The sequence below is a fragment of the Chenopodium album genome, chromosome 1 (genome assembly GCF_948465745.1).
Source record: "Chenopodium album chromosome 1, dcCheAlbu1.1, whole genome shotgun sequence".
NCBI lineage: Eukaryota > Viridiplantae > Streptophyta > Magnoliopsida > Caryophyllales > Amaranthaceae > Chenopodium > Chenopodium album.
Window position 1 is genome coordinate 71267156 of NC_137834.1, and position 8398 is coordinate 71275553.

General features: G+C 36.6%; 1 non-coding gene across 1 annotated transcript; it reads right to left on the minus strand.

Moving 5' to 3' along the window:
- Positions 1–1878: 1878 nt before the first annotated feature.
- Positions 1879–1985, minus strand: LOC145565287 (small nucleolar RNA R71). The gene has a single exon (XR_014095004.1). It is a non-coding gene; the product is annotated as a small nucleolar RNA R71 (small nucleolar RNA).
- Positions 1986–8398: the final 6413 nt, after the last annotated feature.

Consider the following 8398-nt stretch of genomic DNA (forward strand, 5'->3'; position numbering starts at 1 on the left):
CTTGCCCGATCGCGCGCGTGTATTGATTAGGAGACGATTAACGTCGTTTTAGTTTGTTTTAGTTTAGGATTTGTATGGGGTATAAATACTCCTCCGTAATACGATTTTAGGATTTCCTTCCTCTCTCTCTCTCTCTCTCTCTTCCCTTTTAATCTTTCTTTACTCTCTTTTTTGTTCTCTTAGATTCTCTTTCTCTTAAACTTTTGTTCTTACTCTTAATTCCAGCTTTATTTTGGTAACGATTTCTCTTTCCTTCATGTTAGTTGTTTATTTTATTCCTTTAATCATGTCTTACTTTATTGCTTTGATTAGTTTAGTTTCTATCATGTGTGAGTAGTTTTATTTCTAGGGTTCATGGGGATCTATACATAATATGAAGGGGTTATTTATTGTTGTTAATTATTAATGCTAGATTAATTTCCAATTGATTGATTTAATGCTCTGTGACTAGATTAGGCCTATCTTTTATGCACGAGTTTGACAATATTGATTCAAGAGTTGACAGATGAGAATTGATGTTTAGGTCTAGTTTCAATCGGCAGATTAATTTATAAATGGTTAAGTCGAGATTCGAGAGATGAGATTTAATACCAGTAAATTAATTCTGTGATTGTAATACGTAGCGAAATCCCTTTACAATCTAGTTAATTGATGCATTGATGATTGACTATTATTGATTATTGGTATTGCATGATAATTTCTTATTGAATTGTTTTAACGCTTTACAATTACGGCTTGTAAAAGTATAGCAATATTGAATTGATGAATCGAGCAGATGTTAATTTGATATTAAAGGCTATTTTAAATAAGAACTTAGATCTAGTAAATTGCGAGAGCCTGTTAGATCTATGTTGATTAATAAATTGCGAGAACCTGTTAATCATGTTATTTATGCAATGTCAATGATTGATTATTATGTTTTACCGTACCCTGGAATATTATTTATTGGTGAACCTATGCCCTAGATCCTTTTATATATTGTTTTCTCCTTATTCTCAATCTTAGTACTTAAATTTCTTATTCAAATATAAACATCGGTTACTTCATAATCTAGATTATTTTAGTTAATTTGGAATAGAAAGACTTGTTTCCCTGTGGAGTTCGACCCTACTTCCCTATCTGCTTTTAGTTAGAGGACTTAGGTAATTATTTTTGATTAGGGGATACGACTTTACCCTGTCAAAATTTGGCGTCGTTGCTGGGGAAACAATTTTATTTTTATTTCTAATTGTTTTTGTAGTCTAGATTATTTTCCTTTTATCTCAGAGAGCGTTAGTTCTCGGAGGCAAATCTCACATTTGCTTCTTGTTTTTTTTTATGCCCAGGTGTTCCAGATCAGGGCACATCCCATTCGATTCTCAGATCGAACGTTATTTCCATAGACAGAAAAATTTCTACAAGCAAATCCTGGCAAATTCTGGTGATAATAACAATAATCACCGCGATCCTCCAACTGGTTCTAGCGATTCAGAGGCATCATCAGACGCAGAATCAGAGATGACGGCTCCAAAGAAGCTTAGTGATTACTCACAACCAAAGCTTGCGGATTTTCCAAATCTCACCCCTACTTCGGCTCTTGATGGGGTTCAATTCGAAATTAAACCTCAATTTATAACGATGATAGAGAGGAAGCAATTTAGTGGAGCTAAGGGTGAAGACCCGAATCTTCACATTGCCGACTATTGTCAATATTGCAATACCATCAGGCAAGCCGGGGTCACTCAAGACCAAATCAGGGAGATTCTCTTTCCCTTTTTTTTAATTGGAAAAGCTAAATTGTGGTTTAATGGGTTAAATAGAACTGCACTTGCTATAACTGACTGGGAAACTCTTGTTTTGAATTTCTATAACAAGTACTATCTTGCTGAGAGAACGGCCGTACTACGGAGTGCGATTCAGAACTTTGCCCAAGAAGCCGATGAATCATTATATGAGGCTTGGGAGAGGTTCAAGGACTTACAAAGAGAATGCCCTCACCATAATTTAGCACAATGGCAGTTAATCCAAGCCTTTTATAACGGCATTGGAAATTCCTCTAGAATAATTTTAGACTCTACAGCTAGTGGGAGATTTATGAATCTTGATGTTGAAGATGCAAGTCAGGTTATTGAAGACATGGCGATACACAATTCCAAATATGGGAATCCTAGAGGATTTGCAAACAAGGGGAAGCATAGTGTTGACTCTGTATCCTTTTTGCAAGCTCAACTGATCTCCATTTGCCAAAAATTAGATAATCTGAGCACTGCTAATGTAGCTAATGTTTCTGCAATTAATAATAATTCTAATGAGGCTTTCTGTGAAAATTGTGGTATTGTAGGTCATAGGGAGCAAGATTGCAGGAGTTCCGTGGAGCAATTTAATGTCTTTCAAGCTTATAGGCAGAATAACCCATACTCCAACACCTACAATCCCGGGTATCAGAATCAACCGTACCTTTCCTACCGGAGTACTAATGTTCAAAATCCACCACCACAAGAACCACAGGCGCCGCAGCAACAGCAGCAGAAATATTATCATCCCAATGCTAGCCAGAAGAACCAACCACAACAAACCTCCTCATCTTCTGACCCTTCTCTGGTAGAAATTAGAGCAATGTTGGTTAATATGCAAAAGCACATGGAGAGTAGAGATGCGACAATTGATCAAATTCTAGCGTATAATAAAATTGTAGATAATCAAATTGCGCAACTCTCCGCTACTCTACAAGCCCGCCAATAGGGAGCTCTACCGGCACAGCCGACCCGGCCTACGGATCAAGCATTTACAATTACTCTAAGGAGTGGTTCAAACTATGAAGGGCCCCCTATGCCCAAAGTTGATGAACCTGTTTTATTAAATAATGCTAATCTTGATTCCGTTAAACCAAACAATGTAGTTGATAGCCCTATAGGGCTAAAGGATAGTACTAACATATCTAATTCTACATTTCAGGGTACGACTCTAGAGAAGGTGGCTACTCCAGACAAGAGCAACAATGCTCCTAAGCTAATTATCAAACTTTCATTCCCCAATCGTCAATTGAAGACAAACTTGGATAAGCAGTTTGGTAAGTTCTTGGAGGTGGTAAAAGATTTGAAGGTAACAGTTCCCTTCACTGAATTAATCACACAAATTTCCTCATATGCAAAATTTATGAAAGAAATATTGACGATGAAAAGGTCTATTAGTGAGGTAGAGACAGTAGCTTTTCACTGCAGAGTGTAGTGTCGTACTTCAAAATAAGTCTCCGCCTAAATTAAAAGATCCGGGTAGTTTTTGTATCCCTTGTCATATTGGCAATCTCTTGATTGATAATGCATTATGTGATTTGGGTGCTAGTGTTAACGTCATGCCATTATCTGTGTGTTCTAAGTTGAATATGGGTAAATTAAAAGCTACCAATATAACTCTACAAATGGCCGACCGTTCTTTCAAATACCCCTTAGGTGTTTTAGAGGACGTACCCGTTAGAGTAGGTTAATTTTATATACCTGTTGATTTTGTTGTTCTTGATATGGCTGAGGATATGCAAACCCCAATTATTTTGGGTAGACCATTCCTTAACACTGCAGGAGCGGTCATAGATGTGAGAAGTGGTAAGTTAACATTATCAGTAGGGGATGATAAAGTTGTTTTCAATCTTTAAAATACCCCTAAAAGCTCAATGACTGAGGAAAAATGTTTCAGTGTTAATGTGGTTGAGAGTTATTCTAACAAGCCCCAAGCTCTTCAAAAAGATCCCTTGGAGGCGGTATCTTGTGTTGCATCCTTTTGAGATAAGATAGACAAATGGTAGAAGGAAGTCGATGCAATAGAAAGAGCATTCTACAATGTTGGTCTTGGTTTTGAGGATGAAAAGGTGGAACCGATCAAGCAAGTTGTGCGAATCGAGCCTACGGTAAGTATTCTGCCAGACCGAGTTGCAAGTGTTGAATGCAATGACAATTTGAAGCAATCATCGATCGAAGAAGGATCTTTGGTGCGTAGCATTGAAGATCCCCCAGTCCAAGTCAAGGAGGATCCACCAGATAAGGTGATTTGGCGTCCCACAGGGTATGTTAGAAAACCGCATCGCAGCCTTAACACTGCTAGACCGGGTGAGAAACCACACGATCAAGCGTTAGGCCAAGGGTCCTAGTTATTGTACTTGGTAAGAAAGTCGTGGGGGACCTAGATAAACTAGCGCTTTGCGGGAGGCAACCCGTATTTGTAATATTTTTAGACTAGTTTTTCTTTCTTTTTTTTGTTTTCTTATGAGAGGTGAGAAGAGGGAATTTAATGAGTTTTATGAGTGTTTGTACAGGTTTGAAGGAAAAGAGTTAGCCAAATTTTGGAGAAAAGAAGAAAATAATAACTCGACAATTTAGCCTCGGGCCCGATCGAGCGAAGCTCGCCCGACCGGGCGCGAGAGCATGTACTAAAAATCAAGTAATTTCGCCCGACCGGGCGATGGGCGCCCGATTGGGCGCGAGAAGCGTCGTATACAGACAATTTTGTCCTCCCGATCGGGAAAGCCTCGCCTGACCGGGTGCGAGAAGGGGCGAAATTTAGGAACTCCAGATCACCCAACCGGGCGAACTGCGCCTCACCGGGCGCGAGAATTGGACAAAATCGGACCGTTAGATCGCCCGACCGGGCGCGAGAGCCTAGCGCAATATTCATGTTAGATCGCCCGACCGAGCGAGCTGGTGCCCGACCGGGCGCGAGCCATACCCGTGCTCTTTTTCTTCTTCTTTATTCACCTTTTCTCATTCTTTCTTCTTTCTCCATTACTTTCTCTCTCTAAAACTCAAATTCTCTCTACCTTCTCTCTAAGATTTCTCCTCCATTCCTTAACCAAATTCAAAACTTTTTACATATTTTTGATCCTCTCTTCATCCTCTACATTTCCATATAAAAAATTTTCAGATTTAATCCAATAAATTTTCAAACCTATTTTCTACATGGCTTCAAAGAGGGCTAGGTCCATTTTCTGTAGGAGCTCCAGTTCGAGGGAGGAATACGACCCAGATTTGCAACTTCCGTACTGGCCGACGATCATTATAGCTAGCCGAGAGCAAAAGGAGCGGCTGGAGCATTTAATCGGTCATGAGGTGGTGCAGGTGGCAGTGGAGGTGCGGGTTTCGGCTCGATGGATGAGGATGATCAGGACTAGCTATGCTGGGCTAGTTCCCGAGCTAATGAGGACATTGTCTGATTCTGGCTTGGGGGAGATTTTGGTTTTGGTATCTTTCTTTTTCTCTTTTCTTTTATTTTTGGTGTGTTTTCTTAGGTTAGATTTATTGCTTTCTTATATATAAAAATAAAAAAATAAAATTGAAAAATAAAATATCCAAAAATACGTTCCAATGAATTGTAAATTATGCTTCCCTGTGCCCCTTACTTGAGAAAATTGTTTTGATTCCTGGTATTTGATGATAGGCATTGTAGATTAGTTGATCATGATTTGATGTTTGATTGCCTTGAAACCTTAACATGCGTCAATTTTGTCCAACTACTTGTGAATATAGTGCTTGACTAGTTGATTTGGTAAGGAATGTGTGATAGTTCCATAGTTCCTGATATGTCAATGAATTTGAGTATTGGTTTGCAACTATAAGTAATATTTATATGATTCATTATTATGCACATTGAGGAGGACGAAGACATTTGTTCTTTTAGGTAGCCTCCAGATATTGTAGATACATTTGCTCCCTTCTTGCTACCCATGTTGTTGCCTTGACTTTTTGTTGTTTTATTAGCCATATTACAAGCCTATTTTTCCCCATTGGTTACTAGTCCCAAGCTTGGCTTGGGGGAGCTATTACTGAGTGAGGTGAGGGAGTTTGTAGTGTGCTCTTTATTTGCACAATTTGGGTGGGCCTTTGAGAAGTTGTTTTGTTATTGATCATGTTTATTTTTGATGAGTTTGAGTGTTATATTTTCTTGTTGGCGACTCTTTGGCTCTAGTTTCTTTCCCTTTGGACCACTAGGTTAAAAAAAAAAATTTGGCACAGGTTCAAAACCCCTTAATGCCACCGGTTTGAACCGGTGCCAATGTGGGGGGTGACAACTAGGGGATGGAAAAGCCACCGGTTTGAACCAGTGGCAAAACTCAAATTAGGCACCAGTTAACCGGTGCCATAATAGCCCATAAAAAATTAATTCTAAGTTTTTGGCACCTGTAAACCAGTGCCAAAAAAGCCCAAAAAATCAGTTATTTTTTTTTCCCTTTTTTCACTTAAAAATTAAGTGACTAAAATAAATAAGAACAACAAAATATAAATTGAATATCATTCAATATAATCTAAAATTTACAGTATATAATAAAAAAAAACAATATAGATCTATAAATATGATCAATTACAACTAATAAATAAATAAAAACTACAATATAAATCAAAAAAAAAATTACAAAATCACAATCTAAAAATCCCCATATTCTTGATTCTTGAATCTTCGATTATGTGCACTATTTTTGTTGCAAAACAATAGTATACCGGCGCCAATTAAAACATCCAAAATAAAATGATTAAAATGAATAAGCTGCGAAAAAAATAAAAAAAAAAAACCAAATTAACATCGATTAAAAGAAAAAAAAAATCGATATAAATAAAAACAAAATTGAATAAACCCTGAAATCAAAAAAATAAAAACAAAATCGAAAAAAATGAAAACCCCAGAAATAAAAAATAAAAAAAAAACAAAAATTCCAGAAAAAAAAGAAAAAACTCAGAAACAAAAAAAAAATAAAAACAAAATTGAAAAACCCAGAAATCGAAAAAAAAAAACAAAATCGAACAAATAAAGAACCCCAAAATTTATTAAAATAAAAACAAAATCGAAATAAAATTTAAATCGAAAAAACCCAAAAAGATAATTGAAATCGAAAAAAAAATCAAAATCAAAAAACAAAAATCAAAATCAAAAAACAAAAATCAAAATCGAAATACAAAAATCAAAAATCAAAATCACAAAACAAAAATCTAAATCTAAACAGAAAAATCAAAATCGAAAAAAAGAAAAAAAAAGAAAAAAAAGAAAAACAAAAATAAAAACCGTAAAAAAAAATTCAAAATCGAAATCGATAAACAAAAATTAAAATCGAAAAACAAAAATCAAAATCGAAAATCTAGAATCAAAAATCAAAATCAAAAAAATAAAATCAAAATCGAAACACAAAAATCAAAATCGAAAAACAAAAAGATTAATCAAAATCGAAAAGAAAAATCAAAATCGAAAAAAAAGAAAAACAAAAATAAAAACCGAAAAAAAAAATCAAAATCGAAAAAAAAAACCGTGAATTTGAAATCAAATTCGAAAAATAAAAACCAGGAAATTTAAATCGCAGGAGAATGGTCTCGGTGTTACATGTTGGTGGTCTTCAACTGAAAGAAATAAAAGAGAAGGAGATGGAAAGAGAAATAGCAGGAGGGAGAAGGAGATCGTGAAAGAGAAATAGTAGGAGGAGAGGAGAGAAAAAAAGGAGGAGAGAAGAGAGAAATTGTTGTGTAATTAGGGTTTGGGGGTTAATATAATGGGTCGTGTTTTTTTTTTAATAAATAAAGGCACCGGTTCAAACCGTTGGGCTTTATTTTTTGCCACCGGTTTGAAATGAACCGGTGCCATATGTCTTGGTTCATTAGACCGCCATTTTTTAAGGCCATTTTTGCTACCGGTTTGGACTGAAACGGTGGCAATTAGGGGGTGCCTTTTTCATTTTTTCTACTAGTGGACGCCACCATACTTAAGTGTGTGATCACAATGGGGCTCAAGTGTAGGATGCTTGAAATATTCCCTACACCGGTGTAGGAGTTTATAGGTAATTTAAAACAGAAAATTTGAATCATATTCATAAAGCACCTAATCCCAAGATCACATGCATAACACCCAAGACAAATAATTATACCTTTGAAGCGTGAGTTCCACGAAAATGTTTGATACACAAATCAAGGAGAGAATAGAGCTCCAAGCATTGCTCCTATACTTGGTCCACGGGATTCGAATGAGCCGTCCACCAATACTAGATTGGTTAAGTGAAGGGAAAGACCACGATCACCACCTTTAATGGACAACCGACCACAACACGAACCACAAACGTAGCCAAGGAGGAGGAGAAAACCGTGAGAGTGAGAGAGGATTTTGCGAGGGATAAGTTTCGTGTTTGCTAATTCGGGTTTGATAAAATTGATCACTTAATTTAATTGTGTGAAAACCCTAGGCACTTTGTCTATTTATAATCCCTTTATAATTAGACTAATTTACGAATCCCAAAACCCCTTCTTAACCATCCTATGGTCGGCCACCTAGAAAGCTGAGGCCGGTGATGGGCCTCGGCCTCTAATGCTTAATCTAAGCCATTTGTGTGACCTTATAGGTTCAGTCCAATTGGGCTTTGGCCTAATTTACTAGTCCAAATATCATTAGTACCTCTAGC